Raw genomic sequence first — 10,530 nt, forward strand, 5'->3', positions numbered from 1 at the left:
GACAATTTTCCAAAGAAGACATACAGATGGCCAAAAAGCACCTGAAAAGATGCTCAACATCACTAATTATCAGAGAAATGCAAATCAAAACTACTGTGAGGTTATTACCTCACACCGGTCAGAATGGCCATAATCAAAATGTCTACCAACAATAAATGATAGAGAGGATGTGTAGAAAAGGGAGTCCTCCTACACTGTTGGTGGGAATGTAAATTGGTAAAATCACTATAGAGAACAGAATGGAGATTCCTTAAAAAACTAAAAACAGAACTACCAAATGATCCAGCAATCCCACTCCTGGGCATATACCCAGAGAAAACCATAATCCGAAAGGACACATGCACCACCATATGATATCACTTACATGTGGAATCTAAAAAAATGGTACAAATGAACTTATTTACAAAACACAGAGTCACAGATGTAGAAAACAAATTTACGGTTACTGGGGGAAAAGTGGGGGAGGGATAAATTGGGAGATTGGGATTGACAAACACACACTACTATATATAAAATGAATAACTAATAAGGACCTACTGTATAAAACCATAATCCGAAAGGACACATGCACCACAATGTTCACTGCAGCACTGTTTACAATAGCCAGGTCATGGAAGCAACCTGAATGTCCATCAACAGAGGAAAGGATAAAGAAGATGTGGTACATATATACAGTGCAATATTACTCAGCCATAAAAAAAGGAATGAAATAATACTATTTGCAGCAACATGGATGGACCTAGAAATTATACTTAGTGAAGTCAGACAGAGAAAGACAAATATCATATGATATCACTTACATGTGGAATCTAAAAAAATGGTACAAATGAACTTATTTACAAAACACAGAGTCACAGATGTAGAAAACAAATTTACGGTTACTGGGGGAAAAGTGGGGGAGGGATAAATTGGGAGATTGGGATTGACAAACACACACTACTATATATAAAATGAATAACTAATAAGGACCTACTGTATAACACAGGGAACTCTACTTAATACTCTGTAATGACCTATATGGGAAAAGAATCTAAAAAAGAGTGGATATATGTATATGTATAACTGATTCACTTTGTTGTACACCTGAAACTAACACAACATTGTAAATCAACTATACCCCAATAAAAATTTTTTAAAAAACAGTGACTCCAACAGATACTTGTACACAAATGTTCACTGCAGAATTATTCACAATAGATGGAAACAACCAAAAGATTTACAAAGAGATGAACAGATAAACAAAATGTGGTCCATTCACACAAAAGAATATTAGTTGGCCATAAAAAGGAATGAAGTACGGATATACACTACGACATGACTGAACCTCGAAAGCACTGTGTTACGTGAAAGAAGCCAGTAACAAAAAATGCGCATAACTGTATGAGTCCATTTATATGAACTATCCACAACAGGTAAATCTCTTGAGATAGAAAGTAGATTAGTGCTTACCAGGGGCTGGGGTGGGAGGTGATGCGGAGTGACGGCCTACTGGGGACAGGGTTTCATTTTTAAGTGACGAAAATGCTCTGGAATTAGAGGTGAGGATGGCATAATCCCATGAATGTACTAAATGCCACTGAACTGTTCACTTTGTAATGATTAAAATGGTAAATTTTTAATTTATGTGTATTCTACCTCATTAAAAAAGAAAAAAAGCTCAAGAGAGAAAAACAACACTCTTGATGCCAGGGAATCAGCCGACTATTTTCCCATTCCTGGGAGCAGAGCGCTGTGAAAATCTCAGAGTTTAACAATAAGCAAATTGGGTTTGAATCCTAAGTCTCCTCAGTACCAGCCAGGCGAGCTGTGTTTGAGTGTCATTTTCTGCCAAGTGGAGAGGGCTACATTCCAGGATTGTTTGGGAGCAGAGAGGGAGAAACGGATGCACACTCCTCGCACACAGTAGGCTCTTTAATGAAGGTGAGCAGATGGCTGTCCTGACGTGGTGACTCCCTGCTACGCAGCAGTGTGTCCAGCCCTCTGCAAGTCAAGACAGAGGCTCACATTTTGCAGAATGTAGGTAACACCTGCTGCAGTTTTTGTTGCCCTTTTCCAGGTGAAGGACTCACACGTCAGACACCATCCTTCATTTACGGAGAGCAATGAGAGCCGAGTCTCACGGAAGGGCCACCAATGTAGCAGGAATACTACCCTGGCCGTATTTTCAGACCATGCAACCAACGGTGAGCCCTCGGCCTCTACTCAACTCACCGGATTGATTTCACAATCCCTGTCTTACAAAGAACACCAAAACAAGGCCCTAAAAAGAAAGGTGGAATGACAGATAGCACAGGCTTTGTCATCTTCCACAAATGTCAGACGTACTTGGCTGAGTTTATGGTCTTAACAAAGGTCTAGCTACAGTTAAACTTAGTGTATCCCTTTAAACCAACCGGCAAAACCAATGGATTAAGACCGCCCAACCCTCAATGCTGCTTTGCCAGCCTTCCCAGGTCTCCCAGGAAGGCCTGTAAATGTAGAATCTTTGCAGGCCAGTGAGCAGGAAAAGCCCTCCCAGATTCCAGAGTCCTGCCTTTGCTTGCTCTTTAAAATGCAGGCAAAACTTTTCCAACGGGCTCATAGAGGTCAGCCCTCAGCTGCTGTTTGCAGCTCCCATTAAATTTAGATTATTGAAGGCTTTCCCCGTCACTGTCAATTTGCCAGGCTTACTGAGAACAAGCAACATTCCTATTAAATTTAAGAAGCATTTAAGAAATATCAACAGGAGGTCTAGATCCCTCCCGCTACTAGATCCAGCAGCGGTTCTCAACCTGGGGCCATTCTGCGCCCTCCAGGGGACCTTGGGCTACGTCTGGAAACATTTTTGGTTCTCAGGACTGGGGATGGACGTTGCTACTGGCATCCATCCAGTGGGTAGAGGCCAGGGATGCGGGTAAACATCCTACCATGCACAGGACAGCCCCAGCACAAATGATACGGGCCCCAAATGCCACGTTTTCCAAGGCTGAGAAACCCTAACTTTGAGGGCAACCCAATAATTGAAACATGTATCTCACTGGCCCCCAAAGAGAAAACCATAAAGCAATTGATTTTTCAAGTACCTATTCATTCCTCATTTATTTGGTCATTCACGAATTTGTTTCTATGCTGAATCTAACTGGGACTCCCCCATTAGGTTGCTATAGAGCCTCTCTAAGCATTTCTTCCCTTTTTTTCTCCAAGAGGTTGCTAGGAAGAGAGCAAAGTCTGTTCCTTGTCCATAGGATAATGGACAGCTTAGTCAGGCAGAGTTCCAGCAATGAGGTTTGGCTATTATTTTTTCTTTAGAGATAAATCAGATTTACACAATAAAATATCTAAGCAGGGTTTTTGTTTATTTGTTATCATTCTTCAATTTCAGGAGAACGTATGTCCACATGACATCATCTGACGAAAGAGAAATGAAAGTGAAATCCTTAACGAGGTAACGAATTTGCTCCCCGCACAGGGGCTGAGTCCTTAGAGGCCATGGGTCCAGGGGGTTGTGTCCGCTCCAGACTCACAGAGCAGCGCTTCTCCCCCGTGCATGCCCCGGGGTCACCCGGAAAGCCTGTTACCAGGCAGGTCCCTGGGCCACCCCAGAAGGCCCAGGCAATGAGCACTCAAGGAGGAGCAGGGGTCTAAACTAACCCGACATCAACTGAAGAGACTCGTAGGTCAGGACACAGTGTCCGCAGAAGCTTCTCATCATCCCAACCAGCCTCCTTTAAGTATGCACTCCAGGCTCTGAATTGCTTCTTCCTGACTCTCCTACTGTTTTTTGTTGCACATATCGCATGGAGTGAAAGGGAAAGCCGGGGGGTGGGGGCGGGGAGGGGGGAGTTGAGGTTGAGGGCAGGATGGGTGAAGAACGTAGCCCAGGGAGCATGCTTGTCTGTGGAGACACAGTTCTAGAGTGTGATGGTTGTTGGGTCGCCCCTTCCATAAGACATCTCCTCAGGCACGGGTGACTTGATTATAGGTTTGCTGATCCACACGTTCATAAAACTGGGCACCGGGTGTTGTCTATGCATCTGCGAAGCACAATGCTGGCGAGACTGACGTTAGCCTGCATTTATACAGAAATTATCTGTCAACCTCCAAGTAAACAGAATCAGCCCATGTGCTTATCACATTTGGAGCAGGAGGCTGTGAAGTCAACAGTGTGTCCTGGAGGAAGCTGCAGAGGTAATTATTTCTCTACAGGCAGCATAGGTCCATTTTATGTGCAATGCTGACTTTTAAACCAGTGACGAAAGCAACGATGGGCGTATCCACGGCAGACGAACTTAAGAGCAAGTAGCACTTGGACCAGGCTTGTTTGTGGTAGCTCAGCAGAACATTCGATCTCAATCTGAGCTCCAAACTTGCAGGATTTATTATTTCTACTCCCTTAAATTGTCAAGGAGTAAATCTACCTATGAGAACAACCGCATAACTGGTAGTTTTACTGAGTAATAGAGAATATTCCACACTTCTCAGTTCCACATTTACTAGTCCGTCCTCACAGAGAGAATATGAGGATCAGTTGCCTTAGTATCTATGGAGCATGGAGGAGCTAAAGATGTACCATAGACAGATTTGGAATGGGCTGCCATTGCCTTCACTTGGTCAACCCAGTTACAAAAGTTCACAGGGACACCAGACTGGATTTAGAGAGTTAATATTTTCAGTATCCCTCATTCAGTGCGTTTATTATTGAAATATCTACCATTTCTTCACCGTCCATCCTAAATGAGAGACGTGATGGTCCATGGTTTCTTCAAGGAAGGTAAAATAACCAATGTTTTTATGTACTGAATAATTACTTTAGCTTCTAACTTCTAAGGGAGCCGACAAAGGCTCTTTGTCCCTGGCTTGGGAGAGGAATGTTTTTCAAACCTGGCTCTGTAACCCCAGATGCATCCTTTCTGATAACTTGGCAGGCCCAAGACCTGTGGGAATCAACTCAAAGAAGCACCGTCGGAAGAGCCCAAACCACTGATGTGCTCAGCGGTGTAGACCCTCAGTGGGGCTGCTGGGCGGGGTAGGAAATAGGAAGACATCTCAGGGGTAGCAGGACAACCCATTCTTTCATCCACCCACTCCCAAGCACTCTCCCTCATTAAGTGAGAAATAATGTGCCCAGTTCCTTACATTTTTGTTCTCCTTAGATGGCTATTTCTCTGCCTTGACTTTTGCCAGGTCAAAACAAAAATGAGTGTGGATCAGAGAAAAAAAAATTCACTTAAGGTGATGGGAAATATTATCTAGCATTGGACAATAAATGGAATGAAAGTAAAATGAATGGTAATAAATGAAGATGTCTGTGAAATATCCCGACAAGCAGATTCCTCTTTGCTTAGTGTGAGTGGCATATTTCTCCAAAGCCTTTACCACCGGTGAACCCTATAACAAGAGTCAGCGAGATTAAAGATTTACTCAAGGGCATGCAGCCATCAACTGGGACTAGTGGGAGGAGACGGAACCCAGACCCCTCCTAACTCCGGGCCCTCATTCATTTTCTCTGAGCCATGTGATATTCATCTATTTATCTATCTATCCATCAACTTATCTATTCTAGCTAGTATTGTATATCACTACCTGGAATAGGCAGAAATGTAAAAATCACACTTCTTAGAATTGACATATCATAAACCAAGTATGCACATGTAGAACCTAAAATGGGACAGAAGCTAGCGCTTCCTGTCTTCTCCTTATATTTGTTCTATAAATTGAGGCAGATATCCAGCCTGGTTTTAAAAAGAAATCTGACCTTAGCCATCAGGCAATATATGAGGACAAAAACTTCAAGAATTTTTAATACTTCTTGACTAGTACTTGGTACAACTGAATTTATTTCCAAATTGGCCACAAACTAACTTCACTATTTTGGCCAAGGTCCATATCCGCAAAACAAGGGTGTCATGCTAGGTTAGCCCTAAATACCTTGTCCTGAGATACTTTGAAACTTTATAAAAATACAATTTCTATAGCTCTATATTAGTGTCACTGGACCTTCTCGTTTGCAAATGCTTAGTGACCTTCACCATCTTCCTGACCCTGGTAAAAGCTACAAGAAGTTGTAAAATAACTTGGAAGTTCCAAAAAGAAGGCAAAGTGGTCATTAGGGCCATTATTATATAACTATAGTTTAAAAACAGAATCACATAAGGAGAATTTTCTGGGGAATATAATGGTACATAATTTCATAAAATTATACAAATACCTCAATTGGCACACAATAAAAACCTAACAATACTTTTCGTATAATTTTCTAATTGTTCACCTTTTGCTAAAGAAAAATTATTTTTCATTTGCAATATTCATTCCAAAAAGTGTCACCAAAATTATTTTTATGGCCACTTAAAAAATTATAATAAAGATAAATCACTGTGATTTGTCTGAATAACCCCAATACCTATGGCAGGTTCTTAAAAAATTTTATATTCACTCTTGCTCCAGAAACTATTTAAGATCCCTTGCTGAGGTCATTGTATTTAAAGGCAAAACCTACCCACTTTAGAAGTCTTAAAAGGAGTTCAGAAAGACACTGTCACATCCCTAGGTGTGAAAAAAATGCCTTGTGCTTAATTAAGGAGCCCTTAACACCGTGCAGCATTTTCTCAAGGCATACAAATCGACCCGCACACAGCATTTGTCTCACGACTAACCCCGGTCCCCATCTCCTGCCCCTGTCTCCCTTTTACGTTTATGGACATGGTGCCTGACCTTCAGGCACTTATGCTCTAGTGGAGGAGATAAAATGCATACACATGAAATAATCAGAGCACAATTAAGAGATCAATGTCATATGACTGTGAGTACAAAGGTTGCAGAGGAAAGAGAGGGTACTGAATGCTTAATTAGCTGAAGAAAGGAGTGGGTCCCTGAGGGAGGTGAGACAACGCAGCCAAAAGCCATGACTCAAGAATAAATCCAGCTTTGCAAAAATAACACTGACGTACGTGAAGGTGAGACTGAATGTGGAAACGGTGGGGAAAGGGACTGGATAAGTTGGTGGAGGTGGGGGGCAGTTCATACTGGACCTTAATAATTGATCTATACTTCTAGAGGCAGACACTGCATTTTTATCTCCACCTTCCACAAAGGGTAGGATAGTATGTCCCCCATGGAGTGAAACTAGTCCAGTGGGAAATGGAAGATAAACTTCCCCTCCTTTGTCCGCTCCATGGACTCCTTCAAGTTGGAGTTCCTGCTCGCAGATCTACCAGATAAATGCTGCATGCCTTATGAACACATATACGGAGAGAGACGTGCTGTGCTTTGGGGGGCCGTATCATGAAACGGGAGTTAGCATGATTAAACGTCCCACGCTATTGGTTCCCAACTGTTCTTTCCGCACTTTTTCTCCTCATCCTCATGTGCCACACTTTCATCTTCCCCAACCATCACCCTTGAACTGGTACCTTAATATATACCATTAACACAAACTAAAAATATTTTCTTAAATTTGTAAAAATGTGTACCTGGAATGGAAATAAATAGTAACGACTACCCTGTAAAAAAAAAAAAAAAAACAAAAAAAAAAAAACACAATATCTTTCCACCTCTACTCCCCCTTAATAGGGCAGAAAGTCATCCCAGAGTTGAGAATGAATGGATATTGTCTAAAGTCTAAAGTTGATAAACCATGATACTGAGGTTTATTTATGTTATTTAAACTATAAAGACAGTTATCAGACCTAATACACAGCCTTAAATTTCTATAAAAAGAGCATACACAAAGTGAACAGATCATATGTCCAAACTTGGAACATAAAGAAAATATAACAAAAAGCAATCATAACATACCATAAAGTGACAGAACTGAGATCAAGTGAATCGGTTCATCAACAAATACAAATGGGATAAACTCACATACTAAAAGGAAAGAATTTCCATCTTGGACCGAAATAAAGTACGTGCTGTACGTAAGAATGCAACTAAAGCAAAATTATAGCCATACAAAGACATGTCAGAAAATGCAAAGAAAAAGAAAGTATAGATCTGGATATTTATACCTCACAAATTTAAAATAATGCAAAAGAAGATGAATTAAAGTTAAAGCACATGAAATAGAGAGGGCACAATCACTGCAATAATCTGACATAAATCACTTTGTGCTTCACGTAGCATCAACATGCCTAAATAAAAAACCTGCAGGAAATACAAGAAAAATATCAAATGAAAATGGATAGTGGTGTGAGACTTCAATCCCTGTCTGTCCTGGAGAGACCAAACACTGGTATGTTTTCTTTAGCGCCATCTGTACAGCAGTGGTATCTTATATTGCTCTTTTGGCATTGCACTAGAGTGAGCATTTTCTTTCACTTTCGACCAGCGAGCTCTTACCACCCTCTAGGTACTTACTCCACCATCACTATATTCTGCACCAGCTGCAGTTTCCCAAAGGACTACAAAGTTGGGGAGAAGCTTACATACATGCCCACATGTGAATGTATGTATGTCATGTTTGCTGCTACGTTTTCTTTACAATGGAAATCAGCACTAAATGATCTTTAAGAGTCTCACAACTTGAAAGAAATTTTCACATGCTCTTTCTCCTTCAGTATTAGTAAAGCAGAGACGGCAATGTTCCATTCTGATGCATTTTAAACATAATAGCATTGTGCTCTGACCTAAATGGGAAGGAAATCCAAGAAAGAGGGGATATATGTATACATATACCGGATTCACTTTGCTGTACAGCAGAAACTAACACAACACTGTAAAGCAACTATACGCCAATAAAAATTAAAAAATAAAAATGTTCTGAAAAATAAAAATAAATAAATAAAGCTTAATAGCATTCTGTTGGAGAAAAGACCAAGAAAACTGCTGCTCAAGGAAGGTGAAGAAAAGCCACATTACAGAAGTCCCATTCCATTCTGAATCTCTGCTCTAGAAGCTGCAGAAACAGTTCAGTCTTGGTATGAGATACCGTACTGAACACCCAGCTACATTTCCTCCAGACTAAAAACCATACATCTCTCTTACTTTTCTCCATAGTCCTTAAAATTAACCTTTTTAACAACTTCTCACTGAAAGCTTCAGGAGTGGTTCAAAATTATTTTTTATATATATATATAATATATATATATTTATATATATATAAAATATATATCAAAACCTAAAGCTGGACACAGAGTTAGAAGGAATATCACTAGCCTAGTTCAAAATTTGCAAAGATGTTCCTTATAACCTCTACGCTTTATATAATTCACTAGTAAATTCTGAAATGAATACTTTTCTAAAAACAATAGTTGTATAATGCCTTATCATTTACTTACTTTTTGAGTGCAAACTAGCATTTGTTTTCTTAAGCCAATCTAATTGGAAATGTATTAAGGAATTAAAGGGGATATTAAAATACAATTAAAAAGAAATTATTGGGGCTTCCCTGGTGGCTCAGTGGTTGAGAGTCCACCTGCCGATGCAGGGGACGCGGGTTCGTGCCCCGGCCCGGGAAGATCCCACGTGCCGCGGAGCGGCTGGGCCCGTGAGCCATGGCCGCTGAGCCTGCGCGTCCGGAGCCTGTGCTCCGCAATGGGAGAGGCCACAGCAGTGAGAGGCCCGCGTATCACACACACACACACACACACACACACACACACACACACACACACACACACACACAAAAGAAATTATTATCTCCAGATACAGAAAAATAGAGGCACAAGGATGTGGTGACCAGAACTTGAGGGGTGAAGGGGTCTCTGAAAATAATGCCGCAGACCAGTGGCTTAGTTCCTTTATAATACACAAATATCCCAGATTAGAAGAAACAGAGACCAGCATTTTCCAAATACCAACTTCCAAAGACCTCCACATTATGACCTCAAGCACATTTTAAGTTTGTCACATGGTTCCCCTTTTATTGCACGAATCTCCAGGAAAACCAGACTTTTCCCCTATATGTCCCTTATATTATTAATGTTTCATTCCCAGGCTGACAAAATCTTATCCAAATTTCAAACTCACCCCAAATGTTTCCTCTTCGATTCACTATTCCCTTGATGCTTTTAAGTGTGTAAGACACTCTCCCTCTTTTAAACGCATTTAGGGCTTTTATCTGTCATGGGAAAGTTGCCTTATGTTACGGTTGTTAGGGAAGTCATATTCCCCATTAACCTATATCACAAGGTTAGGGACAGTTTCACACACATCTGTGTGACACGGAGTAGTCAGTGTACACTGACTACATTGAAACAAACAAAATTGAAAGAAATGGACATTTTTATCTTAAAATAGCTCTTCAAAATAGAAGAAAATATAATGAAAAAGCCCCAAATTACACAGTACTTGAAGCTGAGTAGTTCTGCTAAGTGGTATTTTTAGGAGTCCTAAATGCTCTGGCTGTACACACGTGAAAGACAAGACTGTAAATAACTGCCATGCCTCACAGAGAGACATCAGTAGGTGATTCTGACCTCTTAGGTTTTTTTGTTGTTGTTTCCTCAGAATATATAAACAAGTTCATAATTTGCATAAGAGGTCAACTCCTTTTTTTTTTAATTTGATTTTATTTTTTTATACAGCAGGTTCTTATTAGTTATCTATTTTGTACAT

This window comes from Physeter macrocephalus, chromosome 7 (genome assembly GCF_002837175.3).
Source record: "Physeter macrocephalus isolate SW-GA chromosome 7, ASM283717v5, whole genome shotgun sequence".
In the NCBI taxonomy this organism is placed as follows: domain Eukaryota; kingdom Metazoa; phylum Chordata; class Mammalia; order Artiodactyla; family Physeteridae; genus Physeter; species Physeter macrocephalus.